Source organism: Spermophilus citellus (genome assembly GCF_964194105.1).
Source record: "Spermophilus citellus genome assembly, chromosome: 6".
Classification (NCBI taxonomy): domain Eukaryota; kingdom Metazoa; phylum Chordata; class Mammalia; order Rodentia; family Sciuridae; genus Spermophilus; species Spermophilus citellus.
In genome coordinates this window covers 158,320,571-158,345,908 of record NC_138187.1, presented here as the reverse complement: position 1 = coordinate 158,345,908, position 25,338 = coordinate 158,320,571, and the positions used below count along the sequence as shown (strand labels likewise).

General features: G+C 35.9%; 1 protein-coding gene and 1 pseudogene across 7 annotated transcripts in view; both read left to right on the top strand.

The window, feature by feature from the left end:
* RABGAP1L (RAB GTPase activating protein 1 like) overlaps positions 1–25,338 on the top strand; it is a 647,569-nt gene that overhangs the window by 244,999 nt on the left and 377,232 nt on the right. The gene's annotated exons all lie outside the window — the stretch shown is intronic.
* Positions 15,712–16,059, top strand: LOC308651694 (large ribosomal subunit protein eL30-like; annotated as a pseudogene). Its single transcript has one exon. The product of its transcript is annotated as a large ribosomal subunit protein eL30-like (transcript).

Sequence of the window (25,338 nt, the reverse complement as noted above, 5' to 3'; positions counted from 1 at the left end):
CACATAAAAATAAAATAAAGATATTGTATCCACCTAAAACTAAAAAATAAATATTTTTTTAAAAGTGTTTACTTACATTCCCAATAGAGTTTGAAGTTTAAAATAGGTATTACTAGATCTTATATTTTATGCTAATGGTTTCTTCACACACATTCCATTTACTTCTTCAGGAGTTTTATAATTAAAACACTAAATTGATAAGATTAATATTATTAAAAATGATAGATTTTTAAAGGATTAAAAGGTAGTTTGGTAAGGAGCAGGTAGAAATTATTCTGAAAATACTAGCTTTAATATAAGAAGCTAAATTAGATTTGTTTTTTTTCCTTGTATTATTTTGGCAAAGAAAAATTACTTTAAAATTATGTTTTTAGAATTGTTAAAGTATCCAATTTCAAAATACAGTTTCTTGTCAGAAAGTATCTTTAATATAATTTATACCTTTGTTTTTGTGAAATGTTTCTCTTGTCATTGATTAGATTTATATAGTAATTTAAAAGTACAAATAGATACACATCAAATTTGTTTTGCTAAGAACTGAGTTTTGAAGAAAAACTTGATATACCTAAAATTAATTTTATTTCACTCTCTACTTCAGTTGCACCAAAGGCAGTTTTAAAAAAATTTATGACATGTTCAAGACCTTGAAATTTTTCTGAATTTTTAGGGATGTTTATTTGGAAATCTGAAGAAGTACATTTTGAAAATCATATTTAGAATGTAATATTATTAAATATATGTTGTGATGGCTTCTATTTTTCTAAATCATCAACTTTACCTAGCAGCTCTGTTCTGTGTTTTAAGATAGATTTAATACTTAAAATCAAACAAATTATTAAAATTTATTATTGGACTTTATCTTGATTTACTTCTATAGTTTTAGATATCTGCGGATACGTCAGTAACATGACAACAGATAGGTGTGTGGGTGTGCACATACATTTTAATGCTTCATTTGTACCCAAGTTACAATCTTTGGGCAACCCTACATTCTCAATCTGTAGTCATTCTACAGGCTTCATAACTTTCATCCTAATTAAAGGTATACATTTTTAAAGAATACATATTTAGAATTTGAAATAATGTCTTTGGGTGGAATTGTATATGAAGTCCTACTTTTGCAATAGGGATATGGAATATTGAGGTCACATTCATTGTAACATGAGGAAAATTCAGACAGTTTCCTGCTTCTTCAATCATCTGTGAAGGTTAAGCAATTATTGGAAAATACTGCAAATTGAAATTTGAAAAAGTGTAAAATGCTTTTTGAACATATGTAATAATTCCCTTGATACTATGAATTAGATGTATTTTTAAAGCCTCTGTGAGTAAATACTGTCTCATTTCACATAAGGTTTTTTAAAGTGGTCCCAGCAAGATTATATAGTTAGAAAGAGATCCTGCTGACACAGATCTGTGTAGTGACAGTAATGGTGATGGGCAGGTTCTTGAATATCCTGTCTGTGGAGAGCTGGTGTTGTAGAGGAAGAACCTTCTTTTTTGAGTATAAAATGAGGATTGACTTAATTCATATAAGAAAAATTCCACATGAAATTTTATCTTTTAAAAAATTTCTGACATAGGAAAGATATTTTAAAGTTAACTAAGTGAAAAGTAAGGCTTTGAGATCATGGGAAACTTGAATGGTATGTATTATTAGCCATGGTCAGTGTGCTAGTATTTCTTAAACACTTTTTTGTCTGTAGGAGGTAATGAAAAATTACCTTTCCCTTTGAAAACACAGTGGTCATCTGCTGACTTTATTAAGAGGTATACAGGCTGAGTTGAACAGTATTTTCTGTGTATTTAAAAAATTAGTAATCTTAATGATAAATAATTGGCAAAATCATGCTATGTTCTTATTTAACTACTTTTCAAAAGTAAACATGTTATAGCTATGCTCTTTTTTTTCTTAATTTTCTTTTGTAGTGGATTTTCAATGTTGTTGAAGTCATCATAGTTTAGATTTTTCTCAAGAAGTATGATGGAAATATTTTGGTGTTTTTAACTACTGTGCTTTATATATGTTTGTGTGTAGTCTACAAATTTTACTCAGATAATCAGAGAGATCCATCTGTAATAGCGGTATTTTAAATAAAACCTTTCAGTACATACTTTAGTTTTATTTCAATTAAATAATGGAGTTACAGAAAAATTGAAAGAACTCAAATTAGAGAGACCCAGGATTGCCTTATAAATACCCTTAGATGAAACTTTTTCTAAAATAGTTTCTAGTATGTGCATCAATTGAATATAAATTAATTCCATGGATTTGCTTGAAAAGGTTATTCTCTTAATTATTTTAAATTTCCATGGCATTATTTTTGTACTTTTTATTTGTTCTTTTTAGATATACCATGACAGTATAGTGTATTCTGACATATTATACATAACATGGAGTATCACTTATTCTAATTAGGATCCCCTTCTTGTGGTTGTACATGATGTACTGTCTTTCCTTTACCCATCCCCACTTCCTTCCCTTCATTCCCCTTTGTCTAATCCAATGAACTCTGTTCTAATCCAATGAACTCCCCACAATTGTATGTTTAGCATCCTCGTATCAGAAAGAACATTTGGCCTTTGTTTTTGGGGGGATTGTCTTATTTCACTTAGCATGATAGTCTCCAGTTCCATCCATTTACAGCCAAATACGTTTTCTAAGAACATATTTCAAAGGAATCTTGGAAAATAATGACCATGACCATGATAAAAAGTAATGTAGAGAAAGTATACATCTCTTTAAAATTGATATACAATTGGTGTCAAAAGAAAACATATAAGTAATATGAACCAATAGAAGAATAGAAAAAGATTTGACATCGAGCTGAACTAAAAATCCTATACTTTCCCAGCACAGCTACATGATAACATTGGTCCATGAGTATAGCCAAAAACTTTAAAATGATTATATGTTTCCAGTTATACTTTGGTTTATTTTAATTTTTTATTTTAATTCAAAAAGAAATTGAAAGAAAGAATGAGACTCAGCCATAGATTTTGGCACTGGAAACATCATAATATAAGGGCTGGATGATGGTCTACTTAGTTGTATCTAGAACTGGTTGGGTAGTTGTAGATGGAGTGTAGATTATTGGATTCCATGGCAGTTTTAAACTACTTATCCTATGTTGCTAACTTAGAAGTTTTCAAGCTGAGTCATTGAAAAAGCCAAATTATTACAATTTGAATTACTAGATATTTTTGCATTTCAAATTAACAAATTAGGACAATAAATACTTACTGATTGAGTTTGTTATTTTATTTTTGTTTTTGTTTTTGGTATAGGGTTTAAGTTGTGGTTCTATAGTACTCCTGGAATCTTTTAAATCCAAGAATAACTTATTGAATTATAGAAAGCCAACAAGGGGACTTAGTATCTAATTCCTAAAATTTGAGGAAGAGATTGCAGAAAAGTCTTAGGAACAATTTAGTAGATTGAAGTGGTAAGGCATCAGTGCATTTTATGAATTATCTCAGTATCTAGCCATATGTGTGGATGCTGTAGTTCCAGAGTATAGCTCAGAGGTGTGAGAAGTGACTAATGTGGGGACCCAACATGGCGGCCGGCGAGGAAGCAGCACTTTCAGTATCTCCACATTAACGGGATCAGAAAGACCAATTAATATACTTAGATTCTACCTACTGAGGAACTTCTAGCAAAATTCTGCTGAAAGGAGACTGGCTGGGAATTAGTAAGTTTATTAGAGGTGACAGTTTGTCCCAGACGAGTGAATCTTGGCCATGCGGCGCAGAGGTCCAGTCCCACCGGCCACCGCTGAACGGCCGCCAGCCGCCACCTGCCCGGCTCTGCAAACAGCCCCTGGCGGCCTGGCCCAGCGAGAAGGGTCCCTGCCCGGCCCAGCAAACGGCCCCCGCCCTCCCGGCTCTGCTAACACCCCCCCCCCACCCCTGGCTCTGGGAACGGCCCCTCCTGAACGGCGAACAGCCCCCCGCCCGCTCGGCTTGGTGAATGGCCCCGCCTGCCTGGCAAACGGCCCCCGCCCGCCAGGCTCAGGAGGCGACGTGAAGGAAATCTAACCAAGCCTTTATGAAATAGCAAACTGGGAACTAAAACCAGAGATTGAGTCAGACCAGAGACAAGCCAGTTCCACCCCTCCCTTCGGACACTCCAACAAGGAGCCAGGGGCCTGCCTTAGCAGAGAGGGGAAGTCACCAAAGTTCGGCCAACATGATTCCTTCCCAGCGGAATCTACTTTAGCAGGTGTGTGACTCCCACCCACACCAGATACAAACAACTGGGAAATTTCAAAAATCTCTCCGTGGGCGTGACCGTAAGGGCCAAGGGACTCCCGACCCCCAACTCCCCCAAATGCCAGTGACGTGGGCGTGACTGTAGGGGTGGAGGGAAGCAGAGAAGACTCCCCACCCCCAGCTCTCCCAACCGCCAACTGAGAGGGCATGACGGTAGGGGCGGAGGGAAACAGAGGACACTCCAGACCCACAACTCCTCCTACCGCCAGTGGAGTGGTCGTGATTGTAGGGGCTGAGGGAAGCAGAGGGGATCCTCGACCCCCAACTCCTATTACCACCAGCAGCGACACCAATGGTCTTAGCTGCCAGATTCCGAAGGTGTGCCCACCAAAGGGGTCCGGAAAAATTAAACTATTGACTCCCAGACCACAGCTCCACAGCACTGGGGCTTAGATGAATGACAGAGAGAGTGCTCAGTCGTTCGGGAAATAGGGCAGGCGGTGGGGCTGAAAGTGTAACCAGATCCTTGGGGAACTGCCTCTGGTGAGCAGGACCTGGCTGACTGGCAGGAGGAAGGGGAGGAGGGGCCGTAGAAGTGAAACGGCTCTGGACCAACAGGATTGGGAGACTCCCAGGAGCCGCCTTACAGGGATTGCTGTAGACACATTGAATGCAAAACTCAGCTCGGAGGGCACAGGTTTGCCTACGGGAAGAGAAGAAATTGGATCTCTAAGACCTAATTTTATTTCTTATTTTATTTTATTTTATTTTTTCTCTCCCCTTTTCCCTCTTTCTTTCCCCTTCCAAGTTTTATTGTTCTTTCCATTCTCCTCTATACTATCTATCTCCCTCTCCTTTCGTTTCAAGAGCACCTTCCTTCCCCTTCTCCCCAACTTTCATCCCAAGCATTACGTCCTCAATTACGTGTAACTTTCTAAATGCAAATAGGTGAATGTTTCGAGGCCGTCTATAGTGCTCCTAAAAACCTAGCTACTACCAACACCCTGATCCAATCGACGATTAGTATCCCCCTTCAGTAGAGCAACGTTCTAAAGTAGCCAAGACATACTAACCCTTATACCTTCATAGCACCTAACCTAAAGTCCTAAGAACAAACAACAAATCACTATATGCATACAGAATCCGGAAGCCCTTTATAAATTGAATGAATCAGCTCTAAAGTACAATAAAGCCCAACATCTCAAGGCATAATATCCCACCACAAAGGAGAGACTACAGAGGTATACAAAGCCAAAACAAATGTATAGGAGAAAGCAGTTACAAAGCAGTCAAACAGAGCTGGAAAGTAATGTGAACAACACGAAAAAACAAGGGAAAAAAGGATTACAGATAATGCAGGACAACTTAAATCTACAGGAGGACCTAGAAGGATCAGAAACATGGACAGGGAAAGAAATCAAGGCATACCTAACTCAGATGGAACGGAATATTAGAGAAGACATGAGACAGCAAGTCCAAGCATTGAAAGTATATTTTGAAAACAAACTAAACAAACAAATTCAAACTGCAAAGAACGAGCTTTACCAAGAGATAGAGATCTTAAAAAAAAAAAAACCAAACAGTAATCTTAGACATGCAAGAAACCATAAACCAGATTAAAAACGCTAACAAGAATATTACAAATAGACTAGATCAAGTAGAAGTCAGAACATCAGATAATGAAGACAAAGTTTATCAACTTGAAAAGAATATAGTCAACACAGAAAAGATGCTTAAATCTCACGAGCAATCTATCCAAGAGATATGGGATCTCATCAAAAAACCAAATTAGAGAGTCATTGGGATAGAAGAAGGCACAGAGGTTCAGACCAAAGGAATGGACAATGTATTAAATGAAATAATCCTAGAAAACTTCCCAGAGATGAAAGATGGAAGGGATTGCAAAATCCTGGAAGCCTACAGGAACCCAAACATCCAAAACCGTAATAGACCAACTCCAAGACATATAATTATGAAGATAGCCAACATATAGAACAAGGAGAGAATATTAAAAGCTACGAGAGAAAGGACGCAGATTATATTCAGGGGTAAACCAATTAGGTTAACGACTGATTTTTCATCACAGACTTTGAAAGCGAGAAGATCCTGGAACAATGTATTTCAAACGCTGAAAAATAATGGATTCCAACCAAGAATACTGTATCCAGCAAAATTAAGCTTCAGATTTGACAAGGAAATTAAAATCTTTCATGATAAACAAAAGCTAAAAGAATTCGCAGCCAGAAAAACAGCACTGCAAAGCATTTTGGGCAAAATTCTACAAGAAGAAGAATGGAAAAATAGTGCCCAAAACTAACAGCGGGAGGTATCTCAGTAAAGGGGGAGGAAAATAACCAAAAAGTAAAAACTAGCCAAACTAAAATAAATAAATAAATAAACATGACTGGAAGTACAAATCATATTTCAATTGTAACCTTAAATGTTAATGGACTAAACTCACCAATCAAGAGATGCAAGCTAGTAACCTGGATCAAAAAAAAAATTCCAACAATATGCTGCCTTCAGGAGACTCATATGATAGGAAAAGACATACACAGGTTGAAGGTGAAAGGTTGGGAAAAATCATACCACTCACATGGCCCTTGGAAGCAAGCAGGAGTGGCCATACTCATATCGAATAAAATCAACTTCAAATCTAAGTTAATCAAAAGGGATAAAGAAGGACACTATATCCTGTTAAAAGGAAACATCCACCAACAAGACATAAAAATTATCAATTTGTATGCACCAAACAATGGAGATGCAACGTTCATAAAACAAACTCTCCTCAAGTTCAAGAGTCAAATAGACCACAACACAATAATTATGGGTGACTTCAACACACCGCTCTCGCCATTAGATAGATCCTCCAGACAAAAGCTGAATAAAGAAACTATAGAACTCAATGACACAATCAATAACCCAAACTTAACTGACATATATAAAATATATCAACCATCATCAAGTGGATACACGTTCTTCTCAGCAGCACATGGATCTTACTCAAAGATAGATCATATATTATGCCATAGGGCAACGCTTAGTAAATATAAAGGTGTGGAGATAATACCATGCACCATATCTGATCATAATGGAATGAAACTGGAAATCAATGATAAAAGAAGGAAGGAAAAATCCTGCATCACATGGAAAATAAACAATATGTTACTGAATGGTTAATGGGTTACAGAAGACATAAAGGAGGAAAACAAAAAATTCTTAGAGATAAATGACAATTCAGACACAACATACTGGAGTCTATGGGACACAATGAAAGCAGTTTTAAGAGGGAAATTCATTTCCTGGCGTTCATTCCTCAAAAAAAGAAAAAACCAACAAATAAATGAACTCACACTACATCTCAAAACCCTAGAAAAGGAAGAGCAAAACAACAGCAAATATAGCAGAAGACAAGAAATAATTAAAATCAGAATGGAAATCAACGAAATTGAAACAAAAAAAAACCATTGAAAAAATTGATAAAACTAAAAGTTGGTTCTTTGAAAAAATAAATAAGATCGACAGACCCTTAGCCATGCTAACGAAGAGAAGAAGAGAGAAAACTCAAATTACTAACATATGGGATGAAAAAGGCAATATCACAACAGACACTACGGAAATACAGAAGATAATTAGAAAATATTTTGAAACACTATATTCTAATAAAATAGAAGACAGTGAAGATATCAATAAATTTCTTAAGTCATATGATCTGCCCAGATTGAGTCAGGAAGACACACACAATTTAAACAGACCCATAACAAAGGAAGAAATAGAAGAAGCCATCAAAAGTCTACCAATCAAGAAAAGCCCTGGACCAGATGGGTATACAGCGGAGTTTTACAAAACCTTCAAAGAAGAATTAATACCAATACTTTTCAAGCTATTTCAAGAAATAGAAAAAGAAGGAGCTCTTCCAAATTCATTCTATGAGGCCAACATCACCCTGATCCCGAAAACCAGACAAAGACACTTCAAAGAAAGAAAACTACAGACCAATATCTCTAATGAACATAGATGCAAAAATTCTCAATAAAATCCTGGAGAATTGAATACAAAAGCATATCAAAAAAATTGTGCACCATGATCAGGTAGGATTCATCCCTGGGATGCAAGGTTGGTTCAATATACGGAAATCCATAAATGTTATTCACCACATCAATAGACTTAAAGATAAGAACCATATGATCATCTCGATAGATGCAGAAAAAGCATTTGACAAAGTACAGCATCCCTTTATGTTTAAAACACTAGAAAAAGTAGGGATAACAGGAACTTACCTCAACATTGTAAAAGCTATCTATGCTAAGCCTCAGGCTAGCATCATTCTAAATGGAGAAAAACTGAAGGCATTCCCTCTAAAATCTGGAACAAGACAGGGATGCCCTCTCTCACCACTTCTATTTAATTTAGTCCTTGAAATACTAGCCAGAGCAATTAGACAGACAAAATAAATTAAAGGAATAAAAATAGGAAAAGAAGAACTTAAAATATCACTATTTGCAGATGACATGATCCTATACCTAGAAGACCCAAAAGGGTCTACAAAGAAACTACTAGAACTAATAAATGAATTCAGCAAAGTGGAAGGATATAAAATCAACACGCATAAATCAAAGGCATTCCTGTATATCAGCAACAAAACTTCTGAAATGGAAATAAGGAAAACCACCCCATTTACAATATCCTCAAAAAAAAAAAATACTTGGGAATCAACCTAACAAAAGAGGTGAAAGATTTATACAATGAAAACTACAGAACCCTAAAGAGAGAGAGAAGATCTTAGAAGATGGAAAAATGTACCCTGTTCATGGATAGGCAGAACCAACATCATCAAAATGGTGATATTACCCAAAGTTCTCTACAGGTTCAATGCAATGCCAATCAAAATCCCAGCGACATTTCTTGTAGAAATAGATAAAGCAATCATGAAATTCATATGGAAAAACAAAAGACCCAGAATAGCAAAAGCAATTCTAAGCAGGATGTGTGAATCAGGCGGTATACTGATACCAGATTTCAAACTGTACTACAGAGCAATAGTAACAAAAACAGCATGGTACTGGTACCAAAACAGGCAGGTGGACCAATGGTACAGCATAGAGGACACAGAGACCAATCCACAAAATTGCAACTTTCTTATATTTGATAAAGGGGCTAAAAGTATGCAATGGAGAAAGGATAGCTTCTTCAACAAATGGTGCTGGGAAAACTGGAAATCCATATGCAACAAAATGAAGCTGAACCCCTTTCTCTCGCCATACACAAAAGTTAATTCAAGATGGATCAACGAGCTTGATATCAAATCAGAGACTCTGTGCCTGATAGAAGAAAAAGTTGGCTCCGATTTACATATTGTGGGGTCTGGCTCCAAATTCCTTAATAGGACACCCATAGCCCAAGAGTTAAATACAAGAATAAACAAATGGGACTTACTTAAACTAAAAAGTTTTTTCTCAGCACGAGAAACAATAAGAGAGGTAAATAGGGAACCTACATCCTGGGAACAAATTTTTACTCCTCACACTTCAGATAGAGCCCTAATATCCAGAATATACAAAGAACTCAAAAAATTAAACAATAAGATAACAAATAACCCAATCAACAAATGGGCCAAGGACCTGAACAGACACTTGTCAGAGGAGGACATACAATCAATCAATAAGTACATGAAAAAATGCTCACCATCGCTAGCAGTCAGAGAAATGCAAATCAAAACCACCCTAAGATACCATCTCACTCCAGTAAGATTGGCAGCCATTATGAAGTCAAACAACAATAAGTGCTGGCGAGGATGTGGGGAAAAGGGTGCACTTGTACATTGCTGGTGGGACTGCAAATTGGTGCGGCCAATATGGAAAGCAGTATGGAGATTCCTGGGAAAGCTGGGAATGGAACCACTATTTGACCCAGCTATCGCCCTTCTCGGTCTATTCCCTGAGGACCTTAAAAGAGCATACTATAGGGATACTGCCACATCAATGATCATAGCAGCACAATTCACAATAGCTAGACTCTGGAATCAACCTAGATGCCCTTCAATAGATGAATGGATAAAAAAAATGTGGCATTTATACACAATGGAGTATTATGCAGCACTAAAAAACAACAAAATCATGGATTTTGCAGGGAAATGGATGGCATTAGAGCAGATTATGCTAAGTGAAGCTAGCCAGTCCTTAAAAAAACAAATGCCTAATGTCTTCTTTGATATAAAGAGAGCAAGTAAGAACAGAGCAGGGAGGAAGAGCATGAGGAAAAGACTAACATTAAACAGAGACGAGTGGGGTGGGAGAAAGGGAGAGAGAAGGGAAACTGTATGGAAATGGAAGGAGACCCTCATTGTTACACAAAATTACATATAAGAGTTTGTGAGGTGAAAGGGGAAAAAAACAAGGGAGAGAATTGAATAACAGCAGATGGGGTAGAGAGGGAAGGGGAGGGGGGATAGTAGTTGATAGGAAAGGTAGCAGAATACAACAGATAGTAATATGGTATTATGTAAAAATGTGGATGTGTAACTGATGTGATTCTGCAACTTGTATTTGGAGTAAAAATGGGAGTTCATAACCCACTTGAATCAAATGTATGAAAGATGATATATCAAGAGCTTTGTAATGTTTTGAACAACCAATAAAAAAAAGATTAAAAAAAAGACCTTTACCACAAAACAACAACAACAACAACAACAAAACCTTTCTCCTGCTGGGCTCCCTCTCTCTCTCCTCTCTCTTCTCTCTTCTCTCTTCTCTCGCTCTCGCTCTCTCTCTTGCTCTCTCTTTCCCTGCTCTCTTTCTCTCTTCCCCTCTCTTTTCTTGTCTCCCTTCCCTATTAATCAGACACAGCCACAATAAAGATCTCTTTCTAGCTTCAAAAAAAAAAAGAAGTGACTAACATAAGAGAGTGATTCTTCTCTATGATTCCAGCAGTTTGTCAACTGTAAACAAGATACACGTCTCCTCTTTCTAATAATTCTTACCTTTATGCAGCTAATTTACATACTTACATTTAATCTTTTTCCTATTTGTGTAATGTTTTTGCATATAAAACTTGCTATTTATTCAACCTCTAATATGACATAGACATAAATTTATTTTACCTTTAAGTATGGAGTCAGTATTAGTTATCATTGGATGTAATCTTTGAACATCAGAGGCATCTGTTAAACTTCTCATCAGCAAATGATAATCCTACAGAATTAACAAGTTGATATACTTATAAGTGGCCAGCCTTTTTCATAATACTCCAATAAGCAGTAAAGAAAATGAAGGAACAGAGTATCTAGCAGTATTAAGAGACAAACTTGTATACAATTCCAAAATGTATACAACTTAAGAAAATTTATAATTTAATGTATGATGTTGTTAGTAGGTTCTTGGTAATTTGTAAGTTAGAAAATGAATGTATATAATCATATTGATGGCTAAGATTTCATGATGTTTGCCACAGTCAATGAATGAGTCATGATATAAAGTGATTTTGTATGCACCACAATTGACTTTTACCCTGAATTTAGAAGTTTAGAAATTCTTAGTAATTCGGTTAATCACATATGTTTAATGCATTATCTGTTAATTTTTGCTGTACTAATACTATTGTTTTAAACTAACACATCAGAAAATTTTGATGTTCTTCAAGTTTAGTAAATAGGTGGGAAAAATGAATAAATAACCTTGATATTTATCTCAATGACGTACTTCATTTGGTCCATTAGGATAAAAACAAACTGTTACATATGCTTTTATGCACAGAGTACTGTTCCACGCCACTGAAGTGGCAGAACTATCACTGGATCCCATGTAGTCTCAGTGAATTTCTTAATTTTTTTTTTACTGGATGTGTTATTTCTTTTTTAAAATTTGTTCTTTTTATATATACATGATGGAAGAGTGTATTTTGACATATTACACATACATGGAGTATAATTTATTGTAATTAGGATTCCATCCTCATGGTTGTATGTGATATGGAGTTTCACGGGTTGTGTATTCCTATACCAGCATAGGAAAGTAATGCCAGATTCATTCTACTGTCTTTCCTGTTCCCATTACCCCTCCCTTCCCTTCATTCACTTTTGTCTAATCCAATAAACTTTGTTGTAAGTTTTCTTCAAAATGAATAAGATAGTTGGGTGCAGTGGCACACACCTATAATCACAGTGACTCAGGAAGCTGAGGCAGGAAGATTGTAAGTTTGAGGACAGCCTCAGCAATTTATTTTTGAGGCCCAAGCAATTTAGTAAGACCCTGTATCAAAATAAAAAGGGCTAGGTATGTGGCTTAGTGGCTAAGCATCCCTGGGTTCAATTCCTGGTCCCAAGGGGAAAAAAAGAAAAAAAAAGTATGGGATAGTTTCATGTAAAACTATATAGTAGAAAATAATAAATGATCAGGGTTAAATGAGTTTGATTTTGAATGAAAGATCTCAGAGAATCCTTAGGTCTTTCTGCCTTTTTCTGAGCAGTGGTCTACAGGGTCTTGAGAGATCTGATAACTGTGTAAAAAGATGAGTTAGAATTAATTCCTGTAAATTTATCTCTAAATTCTATCTCTCTTAATTCTATCCCTTCCATATAACTCACTTCCTCTTTTTCCTTCTCAAGTTTTTAAAATTTTTTTATTCTCTTTTTTTTCTATTCTTTTGTCAAGTTGTTCTTATTTTTAATTTTGAAAGAAATAATGTTCTGAGGGAAATTTAGGGAACGTTTAAAAGGATAAAAAATAAAATAACTCATGCAATTTCCTTACCCGGATATAGTTAGGTATGATGACAACTGTTAATTTTGGTTTATTTCCTTCCATTTACCCCCTATGGAGTAGGAAGGTCTTTATAAATAAAACTTTATCTAAGTATAGTATTAGCTTCTTAAAGTTTTTAAGAGAAATAGAATCAAACTGTATGAGGGTATTTTGAGATTATTTATACATTTTGCCAGCTTGGTTTCTGAAAGGACCAAGCCAGTTTATGTCAGTGATTTATCAAAATATAATGTTTTACAGCCAACTTGTGGACTTTTGTTTTATTTTACTAATTAAAAGAAGTGGTTTTCACTTTATCCTCTCCCAGTCCATTGATTTTTTGTGATATTTTTCTTCCGTATATTTGATTTTTAAAAAATCAAAGAAATATTAACCAGGACGGATCTGCTGAGTCTTTTTGTAAACAAAATTGTCCAAGTTCTTTGTTCCAGGAATCTCTGAGCTCAAGATTGTCTTCTCACGTTCATCAGCTCACCACTGCCTCTGTGCTCTGCTTGGCTGTGCAAGGCTTTAATTTCAATAAACTCATACATCTTTTTTATATATGCTCAAATATGTTTATTCTTCCTGCATGCAAAATAGTTTGTATTTTTAACAATGCAGTTTTACGTTTTTGCTCTAGTTTGAATCTTAAATGTCCCCCAAGGGCCCATGTGTTAAAAGCTTGTTCCTCAGTATAGTCCTCTTGGGTGGTGTTGGGAATTTTAAGAGATGGGGTCTTTTGAGAGGTCTTAAGTCATTAGGGGCATGCCTTTGAAAGCACTGTAGAACTCTGTCTTTTCCCCAGCCACTTCCAACTACCTGGTCCCCACAAGGTAAGCATCTTCCTCTATCTTACCTGCTGCTATGATGTCCTTGCCTCACCCCAGTCCAAAAGCAATGGCCCAAAATAATCCCTTAGATAAGTTGATTACTTCAGGTATTTGCTATAGTAATAGAAAGTTGACTAGCACACAACTTTATGTCCCTTAAACTTTACAGTGTTAGTATTGGCTAGTTTATCTAGCCTTTTTCAAATTCTGTTCTTTTTCTAATATGTTCATCAATTTTTTTAAAAAAAATATTTTTAGTTTTCAGTGGACCTTTATTTTTTTTTAATTTATTCATATGTGGTCCTGAGAATTGAAAGTGCCTCACGCATGCTAGGCAAACACTCTACCACTGAGCCACCACTCCAACCTCATATTCATTAATTTTTCAGCATCTGGAGATGTAGTAAATATATCTTTAATGTGTAAATTTAGATGAATTGATTTAAAAGTTTAATTATCCCCAACCCCATCTTTCTTAGGAGTTCCCGAAACAACACTCATGTTTCAAAATTTTTTGCAAGGGCTCATAATATTTAGCCTATGGTCACACTTAGGGCTAAGATTTATGTCATAAGCAAAGGGATTTAAAGTAATATTTAGCAAAGGGCACCAGGCTCAAGTATTTAAGAGTTCTCTCCCAGTGGAGTTATGTGGTACCCCCTTCCAGCAATGAGTTGTGACAACATGTGTAAAGTTTTAGGAGTTGGTCACAGAAGCACCTATCAAGATTCTAGATTTCTAGAAGGAAAGCAGATATTTAATATAGTCCATATGTTGATACAAACCTTCAGGGCTCATTGAGCCACCTGTTCCTTTTAGGGGACATTTTATGTCAGTGTAGGGAACCATTTGCTGGCCAAGTTCCCAAAGCTAGCTAAGCACCAGCCTTGTCAGTGGGCTGCTGAGGACAGGCAGGTTTGGGTCTGTTGTCTTGACCTTTTTCTCTGCAGTATGTTATGCTGATACTTACTAGAATACATGTATAATGTAAGTGTTTTAGGGTATCAGTAGGATACAGTTTCCTGTGGTACATACCAATGGGAGTCATTCAGTTTTCTTTGTGTTCGTAGAAATGACTTTGAATTGAAGGCCTTTTTGATGAGATTAGACCTGTTATTTTTATAACAGTAAACCATTCATTTATAATACACATCACCTCACTTCTTGTGTTGATTTCTTCTAAACAACTCATAGTTTCAGTTATATGTTTTTGGTTAAGAATGTTGAGCAACAGTTGCCTCTTTTTCCCCCTCATGACCATTAATTAAAAAATATTGGTTACATGGCTACATTACAAAAATGCTGAACAATTTAAGTTATAGAACCTATTTTTTCTCTAATGCTTGTTTTTAATCTTGTTTTTACTTTTCTAATGTTAATAGGAAAATTAATCAGAAAATCACAATTTGGAAAATAAAACCAACTTAATCTTCATAATGTGAATTTCATGAAGTATGTCTTACTTATTTAAGTTCTTGTAGAAAGATACTGCTAATTTTATAACCCTTACATTGATGTAATCCAAGTACATATTTTGGACTTGTCAGAAAAGAATATATTATTTTCTAAGCTTCTATATTGAATTACAGATTTTGAAACAGCCAAGAAACAAAATTTTAAAATCCTTCTGTTATTCATCAAATATAATTAAACATATGGTCATTTGATAGCATTTATCTTGAGAAATATTATCATTTGTATCTCATAACTACCCTTAAAATATAGAGATGTTTTAATATAGATATCTTTAACATTTGGAACACAGTTTGCAAAATGATTTCTAAGAATGCCTTTTAGTGGAGATTTTTCAGAGGAAAGATAATGACTTTTGGGGTTTTTATTTGAGTGCATTTCTGCCCCCAAAAATGAGTGAGTGCTCTAGCTCTCCGGCCATGTTGACGGCTGCTCTTGGTTGGGGCAGGAAGATGGTGGCCGCAAAACAGACGAAAAAGTCTCTGGAGTCGATCAACTCTCGGCTCCAGCTTGTTATGAAAAGTGGAAAGTAGGTATTGGGGTACAAGCAGACTCTGAAAATGATCAGACAGGACAAAGTGAAATTGGTCATCCTCGCCAACAATTGTCGAGCTTTGAGGAAATCTGAAATAGAGTACTATGCCATGTTGGCCAAAACTGGTGTCCATCACTACAGTGGCAATAATATTGAATTGGGCACAGCATGTGGAAAATACTACAGAGTGTGGACACTGTCTATCATTGATCCAGGTGATTTTTATATCATTGGAAGTGTGCCAGAACAGACTGGCGAAAAGTAAAACATGTAAAATTTTTCTTTAATAAAACTTGTCAGAGCATGTTTAAAAGCAAAAAAATGAATGAGTGGATAGCATTTCAAAATGATTCTTAGAGTGATAATTTTGTGATGCTCTCCCCATACTAATTCATTATTCTCTTTAAATAATGTCACAGAAAGCACGTGCAGTCCCAGGGACTGAACTATCATCCTTTTGCCAAGTAGAACTCTCCAAATCTGGCCTTATACCTGTTTTCCAGTCATGTATATCTAGCTGCCTTCAACCCACTTACAGTAGGTTTCTCATAGAAATGAATCTGAACAATTACAAAGGGGAGTCATCAACTCTTATTCTTTAAATTGATATCTCTTTTGTTTTCTTGTTAAGGTCACTGGTACCAATATTTACTTAGATTTCCAACTTAAGCCTGTGTGTTTTAGATTACTTCTTCTATGGAAAGATCACTTTTTTCCCTTTCTTCATGTGTAGGTTCATTAAGGACTTTATGTGCTTTGAATCTTAGGAATTTTAGATGAACTGGTAAGTTATGGACTACTCCTATCCTAAGAATTGTTTCATAACTTATTAAGTTGGTCTGTTTATTCATTTGGTGGTTCTGTGACTTAGAAGATACTTCCTAGCCTTGAGCCAAAATCTTATTCCTTGAAATGCCCACCAATATCTTACATCAAATCTCTGGAGAAGCACAGAAATACCTCCATTTTTATGTGGTTCTTCTGGTATGAGAAAACTATTTTTACATACTTCTTCTCTTTCTGAGTAAACATCTTTATTTCTTTAGCATTTTGCTTATTTATTCATTTAGCAAATATTTATTGGGCACCTCTTAGGTTGGTAACTACTATCTGGTAGTTACCAGTATTCTTACATGTACATCAAAACAAAACCACCTGAAAGTCACTGTGGTACTTGGCATGTAGTGAACAAGAATAATAAGTTCTATTCTCGTGGGGTTTACATCCAAACAGAGGTGAACAAACAATATTCCAGTTGAAGTTACCAAGTAAAAAATAAGGTAGTTTCAGATTATAATAATTTCCATGAAGAAAATAAAACAGGGTTACCAGAGAGAGGATGTGGGGATGGAAGGCCACTTCCCCATGTGGTTTGCCTTACAGGGCTTCATGATTATGACTGTACCCCACTCAGAAACATGAATGGCCTTTGCCATTTTGGAATCCCTGTAGTGATGTGCTTCTGACCTGCTTTTGTCCTGTGTGTAACTAGGAAAGTGGGAGCTGCTAAGTGGTGTGTGCAATGGAAAGACTGGGATTACCATGTTAGCTAGGCCACTTCTGAAGAAGGCAGGCCAGAGCATAGACTGGTAGGCTACGGTTGGTTGTGGACAGGTTCCTCCTTTGTAGTAGGATTAATAATTGCCTCATCCAGACTATGTACTTCCCTTAATGCAGCCCAGGTGTATTTAGCCGTGTAAGCAGCAGGGTCATGCTAGTTTCATAGTCTTTTCAGTTCTGTCTATGTGGACAGTAAGATCTTCAGCTAGATCTTACTTCTTTTGAATTGGACAGTCAGTTTACTGAATCTAGTTGCAGGACTTTACTGTCATCTCTCACTTAGCCCTTCTTTCTAGTTTTTTTTAAAAATATATTTTTTTTAGTTGTAGGTGGACACAATGCCTTTATTTTTATTTATTTATTATTATGTATACTGAGGATCGAACACAGTGCCTTACCCATCTAGGCGAGCACTCTAACACTGAGCCACAACCCCAGCCTCCCTTCTTTCTAATTTTATGTGATCTTTCTGAATCTGTTATAGATGTGAAAAGTTTACCTTCTTTGTTTAATTCAAGCCAATGATAATGATGTAGATAGGAGAGTACCGTAGCAGAATTTACCAAAAAGCTTTCTTCTAAATTTATTTTGCCTTATAAGCAGATTTCAAGTATGGCCATTTATCCACTTCTAACTCTATATATTTAAACCTAGCTGCCATGTTTTCCTTTCCTTCCTTTTCTCTTCTCTCTCTCTCCTTTTTTTTTTTTTTTTTTTTTTTGAGGCGGAGGTGGGTGGCAATATAGGGGACAAAACCAAAGACATGCACGTGCTAGGCAAGTGCTTTCCCACTGAGCTTTTCTAGCTATTGTAAAATTATATTTTGAGATAGGGTCTCACTAAAGTTGCCCACACTGCTTTCAAACCTGACAATCTTCCTGTCTCAGCTTCACAGAAGATGGAATTACAGGCTTGCACCACCATGCTCAGCCCTTTTATTTTCAGTTATTTCATGGATACTTGTCAAAAAGAATGAAACAGTGGTTCAGCCAGGACTCCAGTGTCAAACTGATTTGGGTTTTAATTTTTTATTCTACTTTTTGTTACCTGTGTAATACTAAGCATGTTGCCTAACCTCTCTGACCCTTGCTTTCCTAATAATCATACCTGCTTTTAGCGGCATGTATGATAATGAATATGAATCACTGATCATAAGTACTCAACATACAGAAGAACCCAGTAAATATTAGCATCAGGAATAGTCATTATTGTTGGCCTTTTAGGAATTAAATATACACTATCTCAGGCTTTCCTGATCCAAAAAACCATTTAAATGAGTATGTACACACACAGACACACAAATATATACACTGCAAGGTTCCCCTTCCCATTTATTCTTAGGGATAGACACAGTTAAAATATCTTTATTTTTAAAGTCTTGAAAGCCATCTGTCCAGAATTTTAGTAGATGAAGCATCACACTTATCCTGAAATTCATATTTTTTTTTGTTGAAAGCTTAAACTTTGTCTTCTCTTTAGGAATTTATCATCTTTCTAATGGTTCACAGTTTCTCAAATATTAGTATTACCAGATCTGTTACTAGGTACTTTGGTGTATCTTTGTGTCTCATTAAAATGCAGCATGGGTATGAGAGTCTGCAAATGAATCTGGGAAATGCTGGATGTTTTACTTAGTCATGGTTCTCAGGTCTCTATGAGAGGAAAAATATTGTCTGAAAATGGATGAGAAATGACATTTATACCATAGCTACTGTATGACTAGTACCATGAACATATCTATACATATCTTCATAGTAAACATGTATAATACATATTATTTTATTTAACCCTTTTAGCAATTTCATTTCACAGGTAAGGGTCATACTTCAAATAGTTTGGTCATCACATATCTAAATGGAAGAATCTATAGAATTTGAATCCATTTTTCTCTGCCACTCAAAAGAAATCCTTTCTACTCTATGTTGCCTCCTCTTGCCTCCTACTATCTGGTAGTTACCAGTATTCTTACATGTACATCAAAACAAAACCACCTGAAAACTAATAAAGCAAACTAACCAAATTTGTTGTAGAGGAGATTTCCAAAACCAGAGAATTGATGAGGATCATGATTCAAGTTGCAAATTTCCCTGAATAAGAAAAATTTAGCATCTTAAAAATATTATAAAGTCATAAAATCTTAGGGTTGGAAGAGATCTCTTTGGTCATATTTTTTTCTGCCCATGTGATAGTCATATATGTGGGATTATATTATAAAAAGGTAATTTTAAGTATTTCTTTCTTTTTTTATTTTGGTAATGGGAATTAAACCCAGGGGGTGCTTAACCACTGAACCACATCCCTAGCCCTATTAAATTTTTTATTTTGAGACAGGGTCTCATTAAGCTGCCTAGGGACTTGCCAAATTGCTGAGGCTGATTTTGAACTTACGATCCTCCTGCCTCAGCCACTGGAACCACTGGGATTATAGGTGTGTGCCAGCTCCTATGGCCAATTTTTAGTATTTCTATAGTTGAAATATTTTGTTGAGATTTAAGATCAATTCTTGCCTTTCTGGTACTTTTCTATAACATCTTGTATCTTTTTAATATATATATTTTTAGTTGTAGCTGAACACAATACCTGTATTTTATTTTTATGTGGTGCTAAGGATCGAACCCAGTACCTCACGTGTGCTAGGTGAGCACTCTACAACTTGCATTTTTAAAAGGTTCTTCTGTATTTCTATAATCTAATGGTCATATAAACTTCATTCATGTGAATAAAGGTAAGAAAAAAAATAGAGACTTTAGTTTTCTTCCACACGAGAGAGATGCTATGGTGGGTTCTAGGTGTAATAGAGGTGTCCTAGTGACTGAGACTAAAACACCAGCAGAGAGTTTTGCATTAACACACAAAAAAAGTACAAACAGACTGATTTCACATTAAGTAATTCTGCTTTTTATTTAAATTTTTTTTACTTGTAGATGGACACAATACCTTTATTTTATTTTTAAAATTTATTTTATATGGTGCTGAGGATTGAACCCAGTGCCTCACATGTGCTAGGCAAGTGCTCTTCGACAGAGTAACAACCCCAGCCCAAATCTGTTTTCTTTTTTTTTTTAAATAAGAATTTCTCCTTATCATTGTTGAATGATAGATTTGTTAATCGATTCTCTGTATCGGTTCTTTGTTTTTGTTAGTGTTACAGCATAAAAAATTGCTATCAACTACTTAAAGTTTAATAGAATATTATTGATGGGGTAAAATTAAAAAGATACCAAAAACAAAGCAGAATGTATAGATATGTTTGTGAAAATATCAAACCTTGAATTTCAATAGTGATTATTAGTTCCCTAGACTAATGTTGGATATTATTGTGCCAAATATTTAAAAAAAAAAACAGAACAAAGAATAGACACTGATGTGTGTGTATGCATATTTGTATATATGTATTTATGTATATATGAATATGTTTATATACAAATATATATTCATATATATGTCTTATAAATGCATGTATATGTGTGTGTATACATATGTGTATGTATATATATGAACTTTTTCTCTTAAAACATTAAGTCCGTAAGTTTCATGGGGCAAGGACTTTGTGACATTCCACACTGTGTGTCTACCACCTAGAGCCATACTCCATATATGGTAGATATTCATTAAGTATTTATAGACAGACTGTCTTAGCTTTATTGTTGAGTATTATACTAAAATTCAGGGGAATATTTTTGCTTTTGAATAGATTATCCTGCTATTCACTTTGGGATTTTGCTTAAATATGTTTATGTTTTTTCTCTCTAACTTTTAGGATGCTATTATCAAAATGTTTTATAAAAAGCTAAAACCAGAATGTATACATACTTGGTGTGTGTGTTATGCTTATGTTTTTTAAATCTAGTATTAGAAATCTGTAGCTGTGACTCTACAACAGCCTGTCCTAAATTGCTGGATGTCAGATAAGTATTGCTTTGATTTATTGTCCCCAATAAATGTCTCAAATTTTTGCACTTGTATATATAATTACATATGAATACATTTGTAACAAGGAAATTATTTTAGTTAACAGATGGCAGAAAGTGTCATGTTGTTTCCTGTATTTTTCTAGCAACAAGGTTACTATTTCCTAGTAAATCAAGTCATTTATCTGTTGTGAATTAATCCTATAAACCACTATTCCAGCATTTTTCTTTTCTTTTCTTTTTTGAGAGAAAGAGAGAGAGACAGAGAGAGAGAGGAATTTTTTTTAATATTTATTTTTTTAGTTTTCTGCGGATACAACATCTTTTTTGTATGTGGTGCTGAGGATCAAACCCGGCGCCGCATGCATACCAGGCAAGAGCACTACCGCTTGAGCCACATCCCCAGCCCCTATTCCAGCATTTTTCATTAGTGGACAATTTATATCAGGCTCACTGTTAGTTTCTGGGAGTACACCATTCTAATAAGCACTATCTTAACACCCCTTAAGTCAAAATATCTAGGATATGGGAATCTGAAACCTGAATTTTTGACAATCTCTTCAGGTGAGTACACTCAGAAAAGTGAAGATCATTATACAAAACTGTTCTGGAAGTGTCTCTGCTCTGGGGGAAGAGCAAGATCCTGGAAGTTCTGCAGAAAGAGTCTCTCACTGAAAGTTCTTGCCCTGCCCAGTAGTCAGTCTTGGGCCACTGATTGTGCAGTTTGAGTTAGAACCAACCAAGTTTGAGTTAAACGGTTTTCTAAAGCTGTTCAACTGGAATAAAACAGAAACATCAAAATGGTTCACCAGACCAGTCCTGAAAAGAAACTAAATTTCATTCAGTTCCAGTTCCTGAAAAGTGTCAGCTAGCTGCCTTCATTGTGGATTGTCACTGACAAATGGGCTTCTCACTCCTTTAAAGCCCAGGGGAGAACCAAATCCTGTAGAACCAAGCTGCTTGCGGGGAAAGTGCAGTTGTTCCAGGTGGATAAGAGCAGAGCTTTCTCTGGCATTATGAGAATTGTAGCCTACACATGTCCTGTGTGTGTCATCATTTTTGACTCTGGCTGCATGATCTTGCCTATGATACAGCCACCGCCCACCTGAACTCTTTCCTTACTAACACAGAACCAGTGCACTTGCCAGCTGCTTGCCCAGATGTCCTGGCTCAGCATCTCCCCATCTCACAGAGCAGATAGCTTGTCATAGCTGCACTTCCTGTTTACCTCTTTACCATCATCCAGAAACTGAGTCTTACTTTCAGATGTTCCATCAGGTTCTTGTACTTTCTAGTCCCTTGAATTTTGGCTTAGGAAAAAAAAAGTAACTTCACACCTTCCTATTTGAGATTTAAGAATATGGACATTATATATTAAGTATTTTTTTATTGCTGAAGCAACTAACTAGCATTTAACTTATACATAGCAGTCATTTAGGAAAAAATTTTTGATTTATTGATACTGATTATGTTTCAATTAAGGCCATTTCAGCTACTTTGTATAGATTTCTTCAGGAATGGTTTTAAAAGGTTTGTATTTATCTGTTTTTGTATATAGTCTTTATGTTTGAATTCTGTCATAGACCTTAGCTGTCATGTGGCTGCAGCTCCCTTTTGATTGAATGTGATTATTGCATTGATGATATGTTACTGGTATTGAATTATTTTTCCTTTCTACTCAGGCTGGGATATAATGGTAACATTAATGTAAATTGATCCCCTCTAGTAGGGAAAGTAGAACTATTCGGTTTGCTTTCTAATACTGAGTATATCTGGTAGGAAATAATTTGTGTAGAAAGGAGATAATCTCTTTATATATTAGGATTATTTTGTGTGTGTGTGTGTGTGTGCACACGCATGCGCGTGCATATGCTCACGGTGTCTTGGATTGAACCCAGGGCCTTGTGCATGCTAGGCAAGCTCTTTACCACTGAGATATACCCACAGCCATATATTAGAAATTTTATCAAACTTATCAAAATCTTAGAAACCTGGGCATTAATTAAAATTTAATACAAGGCAGTTACATTTTTAAAAGAACTTTAACAAGTCCAAAGTAGAACTAAATACTAACACCCAAACAGCTCTAATTTTTGACCTCCAGGCAAACTCCATTCAGGTGTTAGATACAGGTAAAGTTCTGCCTACCATAGGTGTTGGAGTCCCCTCCTTTGAGGACTATGGGCATGGAAGTCTCTCTTATGAAGCTCAATCTGGCTGTAGAATGCAGAATTTATTACAAGAGGTTGAGAGACCAGCTCGGAGACTCTTGTGGATTGAATGAATGTGTCTCCCCCACTAATTCATACATTGAAGCCCTAACCCTAAATGTGACTATATGTGGAGCTGAGGCCTGTGTTAAATGATGTCATAGTGTTAAGGCATTAATCTGATAGGACTGGTCCTATCAGAGGATGAAGGGACACCAAAGCTCTCTCTCCCTGCCATGTTAGGGACATAATGCGAAGGCATCCCTCACAAGTCCTTACTGGGAATCAAGTTGGCCAGCAGCTTGATTGCAGCCCTCCAGCCTCCACAACTGTGAGAAATAAATGCCTATAGTTTAAGCCAGCTATCTGTGGTGTTTTTGTTATGGCAGCTGAGGCAGACTGAGACAGAGAACCCTGTCATAATCTGAGCTTGAAGTGAAAAGGGAAAGGACAGTGGAAGGAACGTAAGGAGATGATTATGGTGGGAAGGCAAAGAAAGTGATATGAAAGAAGAGCATGTGAGACCTAGGTGACTAACAACATGGGGGCAAAGAATGTGGTTGAGATTTGTGATGAAGTCAAACAGATTATTTGTCCATTTTCCCAAACGGGTTAAGTTTTTTGTAATTGTGTTGAGGTTCCCCAAATCAGCTTGGATCTGGTGATTTGCTAGAAGGACTCTTAGGACTCAGCATAGTATTTTCATCATCATATTTACTACAGTAAAAGGATACAAGGAACTCAATTAAAGGAAGAGGCATGTGGGCATGTCTGGTGGGAACCAGGCATGAGCTTTCAAGAATCCTCTTCCATTTGAGTTCCACAGGCTGAGTGATTCCTCCACTATTAACTTGTGAACATGTGCAGTGTTGTCTGACAGAGAAGCTTGCTTGAGCCCAAGTCTGGGGTGTGTGTGTGTGTGTGTGTGTGTGTGTGTGTGTGTGTATGTGTGTGTGTCTGTCTGATAGATGGACACAATGCCTTTATTTTTTTATATGTAGTATTGATGATTGAACCCAGTACCTCACATGTGCTAAGCAAGTGCTGTACCACTGAGCCACAACCCCAGCCTGAGTCCAGAGTTTTTATCAAAAGCCCACTTGTAGGTATCCTTTGCTTAGCATGTACCAAGATTCCTGAACTTTCAGGAGAGTAAGCATTTGGTATGGGCTGTATTGGTTGTGCAAAGAGTTAAGTATAGTAAGCCACACTCATCAATGATTAAATAGTGGGAACCCTCCTGCAATTCAAGTCTGCAGATGCCAGCAAAGGGAAAACTTCTGAGCAGACCTTACTGAGGTTATCCGTTTTAGGCTTGCTGTTATCAACTCTTTTCTGCACAATCACGTTCTAATCTTTAGAATTCTGAGTTTAAAATTAAAACGGCTAAATCTCTAAACATATTAGTTATATCTATGACATTTAAATTTTAATTATTTTGTTAATGAAATTTTAATAAATTTTGAAGTGATTTACTGACCAATTGAATATTGTAGATATTTGCCAAAATTTGAATATATTTTATAAAAAGAGAAATTAAAATAGCTACTCAAAAATTTGAGCTATAATTTTAGGTTATTTCTCTTCTATTTTATTTCTCTTCTATTATCATACCAAATGATCTATTAAGGTAAAGATTTATGAATTCCTTAATGTTATAAAAGACTTGTCAGCTACTATGTGTAACTCATTTAAGTATCTCTTTAATTTTTGAATACCTCCAGAACCAAAAATTAAAACATGAAGCAAGAAAATGAACTCTTGGTACTATTGGGAAATGGTTCTTGGTAAGCAGGGATTTATTGTATTCATGATACCTGAGAGGAAATATTGGACAAGTTAATTAATTAGTCTTTTACCTAA